At 40.4% G+C, this 16,127-nt stretch overlaps 1 long non-coding RNA gene across 1 annotated transcript in view; it reads left to right on the top strand.

The window, feature by feature from the left end:
- The window catches only part of LOC130357990 (uncharacterized), a 70,931-nt gene extending 58,781 nt beyond the window's left edge, over positions 1 to 12,150 (top strand). The window contains exon 3 of the long non-coding RNA XR_008889356.1: positions 9,397 to 12,150. This is a non-coding gene — a long non-coding RNA (uncharacterized LOC130357990). The remainder of the gene's footprint in view (positions 1 to 9,396) is intronic.
- Positions 12,151 to 16,127: the final 3,977 nt, after the last annotated feature.

A 16,127-nucleotide genomic window follows, 5' to 3' on the forward strand; every position in this document is an offset into this window, starting at 1 on the left:
GCATAACTACATCTTCCAGCATGCCCTTCGGCGATTAGTACATGCTGGGAGTTGTAGTTTTGCAACAGCTGGAGGCACACTGGTTGGAAAATTCTGAGTTAGGTAACAGAACCTAACTGAAGGTTTTCCAACCAGTGTGCCTCCAGCTGTTGCAAAAGTACAACTCCCAGCATGCACGGTATGTCAGTACATGCTGGGAGTTGTAGTTTTGCAACAGCTGGATGCACACTGGTTGAAAAATACTGTTAGGTAACAGAACCTAAATGAAGGTTTTCCAACCAGTGTGCCTCCAGCTGTTGTAAAAGTACAACTCCCAGCATGCACTGTCAGTGCATGCTGGGAGTTGTGGTTTTGAAACAGCTGGAGGTTTGCCCCCCCCATGTGAACGTACAGGGTACATTCACATGGGCAGGTTTACAGTAAGTTTCCTGCTTCAAGTTTCGCCGCAGCTCAAACTCCTAGCAGGAAACTCACCGTAACACATCAGTGTACCCTAAAAACACTACACCACACTACACTAACACATAATAAAGGGTAAAACACTACATATACACCCCCTTACACTGTCCGTCCCCCCCCCCCCCCAATAAAAATGAAAAACGTATTGTACGGCAGTGTTTCCAAAACGGAGCCTCCAGCTGTTGCAAAACAACAACTCCCAGCATTTCTGGACAGCCACTGACTGTCCAGGCATGCTAGGAGTTAAGCAACAGCTGTAGGCACCCTGTTTGGGAATCACTGGCGTAGAATACCCCTGTGTCCACCCCTATGCAATTCCTAATTCAGTCCTCAAATGCGCATGGCGCTCTCTCATTTTGGAGCCCTGTCGTATTTCAAGGAAACAGTTTAGGGCCACATATGGGGTATTTCTGTAATCGGGCGAAATTGCACTACAAATTTTGGGTGGCTTTTTCTCCTTTTACCCCTTATGAAAAGGTAAAGTTGTGGTCTACACCAGCATGTTAGTGTACGAAAACATTTTTTTTTACTCTAACATGCTGGTGCTGCCCCATTCTTTTCATTTTCATAAGAGGTAAAAGGAAATAAAGACTCCCAAAATTAGTAACGCAATTTCTCCTGAGTACGGAAATACCCCATATGTGGGCGTAAAACGCTCTGCGGATGCACAACAAGGCTTACAAGCAGAGAGCTTCAAAGTTAGAAAAATGCAACCTTTTCAAATTTTTCATCAAATGTTGGAATTTTTCACCAAGAAATGATGCAAATTTACCACTACCATAAAGTAGAATATGTCACGAAAAAACAAAATCGGAATCAAATTTATAAGTAAAAGCATCCCAGAGATATTAATGCTTAAAGTGACAGTGGTCAGATTTGCAAAAAATGTTCCGGTCCTTACGGTTATAATGGGCTCCGTCCCCAAGGGGTTACTTTTATATATCAACTGGCTCCAGAAAGTTAAACAGATTTGTAAATTACTTCTATTAAAAAATCTTAATCCTTCTAATAATTATTAGCTGCTGAAGTTGAGTTGTTCTTTTCTGTCTGACAACAGTGTTCTCTTCTGACATCTCTGTCTGTCTCGGGAACTGCACAGAGCAGAATAAATTTGCTACGGGGATTTGCTTATACTCTAGACAGTTCCCGAGACAAGTGTCATCAGAGAGCACTTAGACAGAAAAGAACAACTCAATTTCAGCAGCTCATAAGTACTGAAAGGATTAAGATTTTTTAATAGAAGTTATTTACAAATCTGTTTAACTTTCTGGAGCCAGTTGATATTTATAAAAAAGTTGTTTTTCCTGGATAACCCCTTTAATGGTATTTTATTATTGCAGGCAATTTCCAAAAGTCTGAAAAATTGCTTTCCAGAAGAACACAGCCAAGAAAATCCCTTCAAGTTATATTAGCAGTGTGATTTATTAACATGTTGTAGAGGTTTTGTAGTCCTCAGCAAAATACCATAGGTGATGGGAATGTAAATAATTCATAGTGCAAGGAACAGCCTAACTATCAATGAACAGTATCATGAGCTTTTTCTATAAAACTGTGTTGTAAATTTTTATAAAGATGCAGACTAATCCTTGTACTCAATACATTTATTGTTTGAGTGCAAAACCTTTTTTTTTTTTTTTTTAGAGTCAAAGAATGTAATTAATCACCCATGTGCAAGAAAATGTGCAAAACATGTTCACACAAAAACATGCTGCAATTCAGTATCCTTTCTATATTAGCTGGGACTGATGGAGTAATGTGTTTTCTTGAGGACACCCTTAAACTGGTGTTTCTTCTAAACTGGTGTTGCTCTGTGAGTGAGAAAAAAGTATGCAAAGTAGCTCTCTGACAAAAGCAAAAAAAAAAACAAAAAAAAAACCTTATACCACCCTCATGGAGTCTATTTCTGACTGTTTGAGTGGACACATGCACATTTGTGGCCTGGTGGAGGTCATTTTGCAGGGCTCTGGTAGTGCTCCTTCTTGCTCAAAGGCGGAGGTAGCGGTCCTGCTGCTGGGTTGTTGCCCTCCTACGGCCTCCTCCACATCTCCTGATGTACTGGCCTGTGTCCTGGTAGCGCTTCCATGCTCTGGACACTACGCTGACAGACACAGCAAACCTTCTTGCCACAGCTCGCATTGATGTGCCATCCTGGATGACTGCACTACCTGAGCCACTTGTCTGGTTTGTAGACTCTGTCTCATGCTACCACTAGAGTGAAAGCACCGCCAGCATTCAAAAGTGACCAAAACATCAGCCAAGAAGCTTAGGAACTGAGATGTGGTCTGTGGTCACCACCTGCAGAACCACTCCTTTATCTTGTCTTGCTAATTGCCTATAATTTACACCTGTTGTCTGTTCCATTTGCACAACAGCATGTGAAATTGATTGTCAATCAGTGTTGCTTCCTGAGTGGACAGTGTGATTTCACAGAAGTGTCATTGACTTGGAGTTACATTGTGTTGTTTAAGTGATCCCTTTATTTTTTTGAGCAGTGTATGTCGAACATTGATATGAAGGGATACTGCCTTAGACCAAATTTCTTGTATAGGAATAGTGACACTCAATAGATACTTTTCACAGATGTGTGAAAAAACGAAACATTGTCATCTATATCTGATAACAATATCCATCCAGGCTTGATAACAGTGCTCATCAATCTACCCCCATAAATGCAAATCAGAGAGCAACCTTACTCTGACCGACCCTGCATAAAGGTTGTCAAATAAAAAAGAGAATTTAGATACATACATTTAACAGTGAGTGAGAAAATTGCGCCAAAATCCATTTTGAGTAACACATATATGGACAATTATTCAGTTTTAAGGTTTATTTTTATCATTAAAATATAACATAATTATATAAATTTGGTATTTCTGCAATCATATTGGTCCACAGAATAAAGTTAAGAGTCATTTTACTGCAAAATCCCCACAAAATGGCAAACATGTTTTTTTTTTCTTTTCCACCTTTTTTTCACCTTCCCGGCGAACATATGTGAAGTTCGATTCACCCCTATACTTTAACATTGCGGTAAATTTTGACCCTGTGAGTCAGAGTCAGCAGACACATTACAGCCAATCAGCAGCAGTCCCTCCCTTGCAGACCCTCCTACCTCTTGCACGGACGCCATTTTACCCTCATTCAGCATGCTGAAGGCTTAGGAAGTGGAGGGTCAGAGAAGCTGCTCCTGCTGTATAGGGAAAGCGATAGCTAGGTTTCTGCTAGGTGGTGTATTCAGGGTCCAGTTTACTCCTAAAGCACTAGTGTAACATCTGCTTTAAGGACAGCACCCAAAAAAGCCCTTTTTAGGGCTCAAATGTCAGTCCGTGTGTCTTGCAACAGCTGGAGGCACCCTGGTTGGGAGGGAACCGCTGGTTAAAAGGGGTACTCCAGTATAAAACTTAAGTTCCTTCAAGCAACTAACTACTACAGTATTCAAAGGGCTGAAAGATATCAGTCCGAGTGTTTTGAAACAGCTGGAGGCACCCTGCTGCCTAAAGGGGAGCTCTAACTATGTGCTGCCTAACATGGGGGAATCTATGTGCTGCCTAAAGGGGGGCTCTAACTATGTGCTGCCTAATTTGGGGGAATCTTATGTGCTGCCTAAACGGGAGCTCTAACTATGTGCTGCCTAACATGGGGGAATCTATGTGCTGCCTAAAGGGAGGCTCTACCTATGTGCTGCCTAAAGTGGGGCTCTAACTATGTGCTGCCTAATATGGGGGAATCTATTTGCTGCCTAAAGGGGGGGATCTAACTATGTGATGCCTAAAGGGGGACTCTATGTGCTGCCTAAAGGGGGCAAAAGCACGTTATTTCAAACCATTTAGGAATGTTTGGTTTTAATCCATAAAGGGCATAAATCACCTGACTGCATCAACTATGTAATTTTCCATGGGAGTTTTTCCCCCTCCGGCATGCCACAGTCCAGGTGTTAGTCCCCTTGAAACAACTTTTAAATCACTATTGTGCCCAGAAAGAGTCCCTGTGGGTTTTAAAATTCGCCTGCCCATTGAAGTCAATGGCGGTTCGCCCGGTTCGCCAGTTCGCCAACTTTTGCGGACGTTCCCGTTAGCGGTTCGCGAACCGAAAAGTTTATGTTCGCGACATCACTACTTAGCAATATTTTTCATTTGTTTTCATTTTTTCCTCATCACCTTCTAAAAATCACAACGCTTTCAATTTTGCACCTAAAATTCCATATTATGGCTTAGTTTTTGCGCCTTCAACAACAAAAGGTTACGATTGTATATAGGTAATATTGATATATAAATACCAAGTCCATCACAGGTGAGTGGTGCTATCGTTCACCACCATTGCAAACTATATTCAACTGACCTGGTTAGCATGCGGCAAGCATGAACAACTGTACAAGAAGATTTAGATGGATTACTCACGACCACCACGTTCGGGTCTTCTTGAAACTTTGCTTTTTATTCATATGTAATTTTCAGAATCATCACAATTTCTTATCAAGATGCATGGGGTACGATGGTTTACATCCCAAGTGGGTAACTGGAAGTGTGGGCAAGATGACAAATGCCTCAGCTCCAGCCTGCCGCGCTACGTTACGGGGAACCCCCCCCCCCCTTAATCATGCGCGTGACCACCCCTCAACCATGCATCTTGATAAAAAATTGTGATGATTCTGAAAATTACATATGAATAAAAAGCAAAATTTCATGAAGACCCGAACGTGGTGGTCGTGAGTAATTCATCTAAATCTTCTTGTACAGTTGTACATGCTTGCCGCGTGCTATCCAGGTCAGTTGAATTTAGTTTTTGCGCCACCAACTCTACTGTTACGCTCTGCGCTCAGGCCGCAAGCACCGGCTGGGAGCGCAGAGTCCCTGTATCCCCGTCTCCCGGCGGGATGGGATTCGCATTGCGGGACGTGCCCACATGCGAATCCCGGCCCGTCCATTGCCTTGCTCCGCTCCTGCTTCTTCCTCTCAGGCTCGGTGCACGTGGCCCCATCCCTTAGGGCGCACACGCCGGTGCTTTGAGATTTAAAGGGCCAGTGTGCCCATAATTAGTATGCACCTGAACAGCACATTATAATTTGTTTGCACCTCCCACACACCCCTGCCGGATCTTCAGTGCTCATTGCCTAAGAGAAAGCGTTCCCATAGCCTGTTTTTGTCATACCCGTGTTTCAGACCTTCCTGCTACGTTTACTGACTCCGAACCTTTGCCGCCTGCCTTGACCTTCTGCTACGTTGACTACGACTCTGCCTCATCCCCCTGTACCTCGCCTTGCCCAGTTACCTGTGTGGTCGTGCCATGTTGGGGGTTGCGACCTGGGTGCTGCCTGCCGCTGCAAATCCATCCTGCTTTGCGGCGGGCTCTGGTGAAGATTCCGCTCCCCGATACGGTTCGAGTCATCAGCCACACAGGTGAAGGATCCACAATCAGTTCTTGACAGCCCTGCATACAGGTGCGTAACCTCTACTTTGCAGTGACATTAGTCATTTTCCCAAAATATCCACGGTAAAGCGGAAAAAAATGAATTGTGCGACAAACTTGAAGAAAAAATGCCATTTTGTATCTTTTGGGGGCTTCCGTTTCTACGCAGTGCATTTTTGGTACAAATGACATCTTATATTTATTCTGTAGGTCCATATGGTTAAAATTATACCCTACTTATATAGGTTTGATTTTTGTATTACTTCCCAAAAAAAATCATAACTACATGCAGGAAAATGTATACGTTTAAAATTGTCATGTTCTGACCCCTATACCTTTTTTATTTTTCCATGTACGGGCCATTATGAGGGCTCACTTTTTTGCACCGTGATCTGAAGTTTTTATCGGTACCATTTTTATATTGATCGGACTTTTTGATTGCTTTTTATTCATTTTTTCATGATATAAAAAGTTACCAAAAATACGCTATTTGATTTATTTACACAGCTTTTTTTTTGAATGGGAAAAGGGGGGTGATTCTTACTTTTATTAGAGAAGGTGTTAAATGATCTTTATTAACTTTTTTTTCACACTTTTTTTTTTTTTTGCAGTGTTATAGCCCCCTAGTGGTTATTATACTGCACACACTGATCTGCTACACAGATCCTTGCCGTGCATTGACAAGGCAAAGATCAGTGTTATCGGCGGTCGATTGCTCAAGCCTAGATTTCAGGCTTGGAGCAATCAATCGCCGATCGTACACTACGGAGGCAGGTAAGAGGACTTCCGCTTGCGCTCTAGCTGATCGGGATATTGCGATTTCACCGCGGTGTTCACGATCAGCCCAACTGAGCTGCCAGGAAGCTTTCACTTTCATTTTAGATGCGGCGATCAACTTTGAACACCACGTCAAAGGGGTTAATAGCACACGGCACAATGATAGGTGCCGCATGCTATTAGCCCAGGGTCCCGGGTTTCATTAGCTGCCGGGACCGACCCGGATATATACCGTACCTGTACGCCCTGCGTCCTTAAAGGGGTTCTCCGGTGCTTAGACATCTTATTCCCATTGTATCATTTAATCTCAATGTGTAGTCACTTAGTTCTAAGAGTAATGGTAGTATATAAATAAAATAAAAAAACGGCTCGGCGAGGCGCTGCTCTGTGTGCGTTCGATAAATGAGGACTCGAGTAGCACAGGACAATAAAACTGTATTAATGTATTGGGGGCAATGCGTTTCGGCATCCACTGATGCCTTCCTCAGGTCCACTTACAGTTCCCAGTGTTGATCTGTGCCATGCGCTGGGTAACTGGAATGGAGTCCTGTTAAGATTCTGTGCTTTCCTCGGGAACTGTAAGTGGACCTGAGGAAGGCATCAGTGGATGCCGAAACGCATTGTCCCCAATACATCAATAACACTTTTATTGTCCTGTGCTACTCGAGTCCTCATTTATGGACCACAGACTGAGCAGCGCCTTGTCGAACCTTTATATATATACTTCCATTACCCTTCTATCGGACACCACTCTGGGCGATCCGATATCGGTAAGAGTGCAGCAGCCAGCATACCTTGCACACCGCCACCTTCCCTAGCACAGCCAAATCCAGCGCAAGTACATACAAGGTTAGTATATCACCCGGGTGTGGTGGAGGGCACACACCAGTGGATACACCTTACCAGGGAGAGCCCCCTGTATTTTTCATCTCTTCTCTCAAGCATTAGTTCTAAGAGAGATTACCTAGACTATTAACTATTAGGTCCATACGGTTACAGGGATACCCAATTTATGTAGGTTTCATGTTATTTTACTACTTTAAAAAAATTATAACTACATGCACCAAAATTTGTATGTTTAAAATAGTCATCTTCTGACCCCTATAACTTTTTTAGCATACGGGGCAATGGGGCTATATAAGGGCTAATTTTTTGCACCGTGGTCTGTAGTTTTTATCGGTACCATTTTTTTTTATGGTTTATGAAGTGACCAAAAATGTTGGACTTTGGCATTTTTTTACGTGTACACCATTGACCGTACGGTTTAGCTACCCTTATCTTTTAATAGTTCGGGCATTTATGCACGCGGCTGTGCAACATATGATTATTTTTATTTTTTATTTCATTATTTTATAAGGAAGGGGTTAATTCACTTTTTTAACCCCATAGGGGCTATAACATGCAATCTTCTGATTGCATATACTGATCAATGCTGTGCCATAGCATAGCATTGATCTGTGTTTTTGTTGCTCTGCTGCTCCAATAATAAAGCTGGTTCCCCTCACCAGAAATGATACTAATTTAAAGCATAACTCCCTCCAGAACAAAGGTTTTCATTGCAGTGTAAGGTTAAATAATTTTATCTTTTTATCTCACAACTGGGAATTTTTCTGCTAATTATAAAAAAAAAAAAAAAAAAACAATCTTGTGATAAGAGGATTTCATCTCAAAATGATATCCATAATTACTTGTAATTTCATAATTATGACTTTCGAAGTCATTAACATGAATTTTTCTCATAAATACAACTTTAAATGTCACAATTATGATTTGTTTTCTGATAATTATAAATCATAGTTAAAATCTGAAAAAAATATAACTCTTAAAACATTTTGGTAGTTTAAAGGATGAGAATTATTTTCATTTTTTTATTTACCTAGTATGAAATGAAAGACACTAGATGGCTTGTAATAAAATGATTTCCTGCCATCTGGCTAAAAAGCAACAACACATCTATTTGTCATACTACAGGGTTTACGTTGTTGACCTATACACTTAAAACACAATACAGAGGCAGAGAATTAATAGACATTGACAAAGATGAAAGAGTTATAGGGGCAGACCTAAAAGAAATGCAGAGGTTACAATCACGCCCGTACCCTTGTGCATAAGGAATACAATGAGGACATTTCTGCAACATAAGATAACACCAATGTAATAAAATAGTGGTTTGATGGTGTCTATTGATAATGGTATTATAGTAAACATAACTAGTAATAGATCCTACACCATGTCACATCATTGCTCACAATGTCCCCACTCTAAAAAACTGGAATGGTTGTAAGGTTATCAAAAACTATGTCTGAATATGAATATAATTTTGGTGAGCCTGGGAGAATTGTAGCTTCAGTTTCCTATTCTTAGGAGTATCACCCGTTGTGGCGTTTCATTGCTGTCGCTCATATTCTTTAAGGTTCAACATGTTGTGCATCCAGAGATGTTATTCTGTGTACCTTGGTTGTAACAAGTAGTTATTTGAGTTACTGGAACCAGTCTGCCCATTCCCCTCTGATATTAACAAGCCATTTCTGTTCACACAACTGCCACTCTCTGAATATTTTTATCTTTTTCAAATCACTGTTTGTACGTGAAAATCCCAGTTAGATCAGCAGTTTCTGAAATACTCAGTCCATCTGGCATCAACAATCATGCCATGTTCAAAGTCACTTAAATCTCCTTTCTTTCTGTCAGGCCCAAGGCCTGAGTGTGGAATCAATTGTTATGTACTTATGTGTGTGTTTGTGTTTTGTACAGATTTATTGGGGCCTATATTGTAACCTGATGACCTGACAGGATACCTATGATCAGGACCCAGGACACCACCAGTCATAAACTTATATCTTAAAAACTATGGATGAGATAAGGAATCCCAGACCTGGACTATCCATGCTTGGAGAGACTTGAGATGATTTGGTGGTCAGTCACTTAGGCCTCAACTTTGCACAACTGTGATGTTCCAGCCCCCACCTGATCAACCCAAGGAGGGGGAGGAGGTTAGACCCTCTGGATTCAACTACATAATATAGATGCTGAGGGAATTTCTTTGCTACAGACTAGGTGACATCTTGGAAACTAAACCATCAAGGATCACTCACAAGGACTTCCATGCACCAATTATTATATGTAAGGACTTTCTAGTGTTTCCCGCTGAGAACGGGGGTAGGAGCGACAAGATTCATCCAGCATATCAATGAATCCCATCCTGGAGAGAACTTGCCCTTCCGCTTCACGGCCTTAGAACGAGTTGAACATGCGCAGAATGGGATGGATAAAGAAGCTGTTCTGTGCAGGAAAGAGGCGAGGTGGATATTAAGGCTGGAGGCTATGGGACATGTAGGTCTTAATGATAAGACGGAATTGAATATACTGTTATAATTATTGTTATCTCTCTGCTGCTATTGTTTTTAAGGTATGTTTTAGTTTTTCACATGGTAATTGTTTTGTATATGTGATCACTATGGTAACCGAGGTCAGGGGTTCTGACATCAGGACCAGTTGAAGCGTCAGAGCACGCAAAACGGTTCCGTTGTCCAGAAGCACCCCTGCTTGTCTATCTGTTGTCTCCCTGCAGTGTCACCCGGTGAATAAAGTCGTTTGAAGCATCTTGGTGAGTGCCACGATCTTTTTTTCTTCTCCTTGGAGCATATTTATCCTATTTTAGTTTCCTGAATTGTTCTGAATGTATTTTTGTACATAGCACAGTAACACCTTTTAGATTAAATGTTAAATTAATCACCTTGGGTCTTTGATCCCTAAATATATGAGATCATCTTTCTGAAGGATGCTCTGGTTAAACACATTTATCAAAGGTAGAAATCTATCGGGCATCTGTAGCTCACTCAAATAAGCTATCCTGAGGTTAACTGGAATCGTCTAAATCCCAGAAAGACCTAGTTAATGGACAATGTGTATATAATAGATCTTATATGACCAGTCCTCAAAGGACAGTAGAGAAAAGAAATGAAATAGAGAGAAATAAAAGAAAAAAGAGGGAAAGGAAAAAAGAATAGAAAAAATAGGATAAATAGAAAAAGTAGAGAAAATAGCTTACTCAATATAAATAGTAGAAATATAGAAGACCTGAATCTGGGTTGAGAATAATATGAACAATATTTAATAATACTTAATATATATCACAACTCACATCTGGCCAGGGCCCTTGCACCAGATGTTAACATAGAATAACCATAAGAATAGATAAAACAAATGGATAAAACAATTACCTAAAAGATGAATGTAAAAATGGCCTGAAAATGTCCGTTATATAGAAAAAAACTGTAAATGTCCGTATATAAGAAAGTTCAGTGATATCACGGTAAATTGCAGTGAGATAAGTTCAGGGAGCGGTAATTTGCGATGTACTAAGTATATTCGATAGTATTCGATAGTACCTGTAAGCCGGGATGTAATTCACTTACTGACAGTATGCGTCCGGCATCCTTGAGACTGTCAGTCTCAGAGTGAGGGCAGGTATCGGCGCTGGCATGGAGTGGCGTCCGGCCTCCGTACAGGTATGCAGTCTCGGTGAAGTAGATGATCCCGGCAATGTGCAGGCTGGCACGGAGGGAGTCCGGCCAATTGAGGTAGATGTAACAAGATGATAGATAAACCGAAATCCCTGGTGTCCTCTTGTAGTGGCGGAAAGAGGATCACGCGCGCGATCAGCAGTGGTCCAATAAATGGGGTACTGCAGCGCTGCCCAGACCAAAAGCAGGCTATAAAAGTCATATAAAGGTGTTTTTTATAGATAGTTGATTAAAATGTAAGGCTATACGTGTTTCAAGACGACTGTCTCATTCCTCAGTAGCCATAAAAAAGTATATCCATTTTTTATATATAGCGCTCACGGCCAGTGTGTCTGGCCGGAGCGCTGGATGTGACAGTAAGAAATGTGATCAGCACCATATTTATCACAAACCCGGCACCATGTAATGAATTAGGTGAATGGGGTTGATTCTGTATGTGCACATGGGTTTCCACACGCCCCGTTCAAATGAATAATGTTCTTTTTATAGAGTCTTTGTGGTGTACGTCTGACTATGTGTTGGAAAAATGGCATTTAATGTTAATTTTATTATGTGTGTACAATTACAGTGATGCTCAATTTGTATAATTTTTATCAAGTAAAAAAAAATTACTTTACAACACAATATTCTGACCTCTGTTGTTTTGTGCGAAAATCTGTAGTTTGTTTGGGGGTGTTTGTATCATTTTTGGGTAGATCAGACTTTGGGATTCCTTTTTATACAGTGTTTTGTGACATGTGAGATGACAATGTTGACAGATATGTTTATAATTAGATTTTTTTTTTAGTTCCTTAGGGAACTTGTACAGTGTCCCCCAAGGGGCACAATGAAGCACCCAGGGCACGACACGGTCCGTTGCATCAGAACACCCCCACTTTCTGTTTTGCCCATCTCCTTTGCGCTGTATCTGAGATGAAATAAAGGAGAACCCTTTTATAATTCTACATATGGTCCATCTTTTCTTTTTTCTGGACGTGTTGCTTTTTTAAACAGTGTGTGCATTGACTGGCATATTTCCATAAACTCTTATTGTGCACATTATTATATTAAAAATACAGATGTACTTTATTTCTATTTTACTGATGTATTTCGCTGTTCATTTTACGATGTCCCCTCCCATAGACTTGCATTGAGGGGGCATGGCCGTGAAGTCACGAGGAGGGTCCAGCAGCGCGAAAACAGTGTTTGGAACATTTAGTTCCATGCTGGCCAGTGGAGTACCCCTTTAATGCCCTCAGTCAAAAAGGAACTTCCAACTTAGTGTTAAAGGTGCAGACAGTAAGAGGACCTTGCTGCTGCCACTGCACAGCCCAAGGGTTTTGTGAAAGCTCAGGGGTGGCCCAGGCAGGGGCGGCCATTGTATGGTTGCTTTGCTCCATGCACTATTCAGCCCCGGCCCACACTTACACCCTGGCCTGAATGATGACTCCCTCCCCCTCCCTCCAGCAGTCATGCGGCTGCAGTTCGTACCTGCCACCTCCAGCTCCTCAAACAGAGCCGGGCATTTTCTTTTTTCTCTTCATGTTTCCTATTCCATTTCTGGAATCTAAAAGAAATTTTGTAGAATGCTATGTCTGTAGTTAAACTACATTTGAAGATATTAATAGATTGATAATTTGAGTACCCATTACTCTAAACTCATAGGGACATGGTGAAAACTTAAAGCTACATAGATATGGGATATTTATCATATTCTGACAGTTTTGCTATGATATATTGAGTTGGTCCACACTCTTGCTGCTGCAAGAATTTTATTTTATATTTTTCTTTCTATAATTTTTTCAGTTTCTTGTTAAAATGAATGTTTTAATGTAAAAAATAAAGATAAATAAACAGTTAAAAAAAAAAAAAAAAACAGAGCCGGGCAGGCACCGCAGAGGAGGATGAAGCAGCCAGGCAGTCTGATGAGTGACGAGACAATCCCAGCCAGTCTTCTATTCAGAAGACCAAATCCCTCCGCCAGTGATGCGGCCTCCTCACAGTGTGCACTGAGCAGAGGAGGATGTAGTTCAGGGCCTGTGAGGTGAAGGTAAAATAACTGAGCAGGAGGAGAGACTACAGAGTGGGATCTGTGTGACAGGCAATCTATAGATATTGGGGGAGATTTATCAAAAACCTGAAATCAAAAAATGGCCTGTGAAAAATGAAAGAAGCAATCTGATTGGTTTCTATGGGCAACTGGGCAACAGCTTCTAGCAGTGACCTCTGACACTGAGGCTTAACCTGTTGATTGCTTACATCAGTTGTCTCCAAACTGTGGATCTTCAGATGTTGCAAAACTACAACTCCCAGCATGCCCAGGAATTGTAGTTTGTAGTTTTGCAACTTCTGGAGGTCTACAGTCCTGCATACGTGTCATGGCAAGCAAATTGACTAGGGAATTGCTAACTACTAGGAAACAAATGAATTTATATAGTTTCTGGCAATGATGGGTGATTCCAGGGGTATTCCAGGGAAAAACTTTATATATATATATATATATATATATATATATATATATATATATATATATGTATATATATATATATATATATATATATATATATATATATATATATATATATCAACTGGATCCAGAAAGTTAAATAGATTTGTAAATTACTTCTCTTAAAAAATCTTAATCCTTTCAATAATTATCAGCTGCTGAAGTTGAGTTGTTGTTTTCTGTCTGGCAACAGTGCTCTCTGCTGACATCTCTGCTTGTCTTGGGAACTGCACAGAGCAGAAGAGGTTTGCTATGGGGATTTACTTCTAAACTGGGCGGTTCCCGAGACACGTGTCATAGAGAGCACTTAGATAGAAAAGAACAACCTTAACCCCTTAAGGACCGGGGGGTTTTCCATTTTTGCATTTTGGTTTTTTGCTCCTTGCCTTTAAAAAATCATAACTCTTTCAATTTTGCACCTAAAAATCCATATGATGGCTTATTTTTTGCGCCACCAATTTTACTTTGTAATGACGTCAGTCAAAAATCTACGGTGAAACAGAAAAAAAATAATTGTGAGACAAAATTTAAAAATAAACGCAGTTTTGTAACTTTTGGGGGCTTCCGTTTCTACGTAGTACATTTTTTGGTAAAAATTACACCTTATCTTTATTCTGTAGGTTCATACGATTAAAATTATATCCTACTTATATAGGTTTGATTTTGTCGTACTTCTGAAAAAAATCATAACTTCATGCAGGAAAATTAATACGTTTAAAATTGTCATATTCTGACCCCTATAACTTTTTTATTTTTCCGCTTATGGGGCGGTATGAGGGCTCATTTTTTGCGCCGTGATCTGAAGTTTTTAACGGTACTATTTTTGCATTGATAGGACTTGTTCATGATATAAAAAGTGACCAAAAATTCACTATTTTGGACTTTGGAATTTTTTTGCGTGTACGCCATTGACCGTGCGGTTTAATTAAAGATATATTTTTATAATTCGGACATTTCCGCACGCAGTGATACCATATATGTTTATTTTTATTTACACTGTGTTTTTTTTTTTTATGGGAAAAGGGGGGTGATTCAAACTTTTAATAGGGGAGGAGTTAATTGATCTTTATTCACTTTTTTTCACTTTTTTTTTTGCAGTGTTATAGCTCCCATAGGGACCTATAACACTGCACACACTGATCTTTTACCTTGATCACTGGTTTCTCATAGGAAACCAGTGATCGATGATTCTGCCGCTTGACTGCTCATGCCTGGATCTCAGGCACTGAGCAGTCATTCGGCGATCGGACAGCGAGGAGGCAGGTAGGGACCCTCCAGCTGTCCTGTAAGCTGTTCGGGATGCCACAATTTCACCGCGGCTATCCCGAACAGCTCCCTGAGCTAACCGGCATGGTTTCACTTTCACTTTAGACGCGGCGTTAAACTTTGAACGCCGTGTCTAAAGGGTTAATAGCACGCGGCACCGCGAACAATGCCGCTCGCTATTAGCCACGGGTCCCGGCCGTTGTTAGAGGCTGGGCCGTGGCCCCGCGTTATAGATCAGGAGCGGACACATGACGTTCCAGTACGTCATGTGTCCTTAAGGGGTTAACTTCAGCAGCTCATAAGTACTGAAAGGATTAAGATTTTTTAATAGAAGTAATTTACAAATCTTTTTAACTTTCTGGAGCCAGTTGATATATGCATATATATATATATATATATATATATATATAAAGTTTTTTTTCCTGGATAACACCTTTAAGGACGCAGCTCATTGTCACCTTAAGGACTCATCCCTTTTTTGTAAATCTGACCACTGTCACTTTAAGTATTGATAACTCTGGAATGCTTTTACCTTTCATTCTGATTCCAAGATTATTTTTTCGTGACATATTCTACTTTAACATAGTGGTAAATTTTTGTCGTTACTTGTCTCCTTTCTTGGTGAAAAAAAACAAAATTTCATGAAGATTTTGAAAGTGTTGCATTTTTCTCTCTACTTGAAAGAAAAATGGACATTTCAAATAAATTATATATTGATTCACAAATACAATGGGGGAGATTTATCAAAATCTGTCCAGAGGAAAAGTTGCCCATAGCAACCAATCAGATCACTTTCATTTTTCAGAGGCCTTTTCAAAAATGAAAGAAGCGATCTGATTGGTTGCTACGGACAACTCAGCAACTTTTCCTTTAGACAGGTTTTGATAAATCTCCCCCCAATATGTCTACTTTATGTTGACATCATAAAGTTTACATGTTTTTACTTTTTGAAGACATTAGAGGGCTTCAAAGAATAGCAGCAATTTTCAAAATTTTCCAGAAAATTTCAAAATCTGAATTCTTCAGGGACAAGTTAAATTTGAAGTGGATTTGAGGGGCCTTTCTGTGAGAAATACCCCATTATAGAAACTACACCCCTCAAAGTACTCAACAGTTTTTTAACCCTTTAGGTGTTTCACAAGAATAGCAGCAAAGTGGAGGAGAAAAATAAAATAAATAAAAAAAACATGTTCTTGTGGCCCCATTTT

Source organism: Hyla sarda, chromosome 2, assembly GCF_029499605.1.
Source record: "Hyla sarda isolate aHylSar1 chromosome 2, aHylSar1.hap1, whole genome shotgun sequence".
Classification (NCBI taxonomy): Eukaryota; Metazoa; Chordata; class Amphibia; order Anura; family Hylidae; genus Hyla; species Hyla sarda.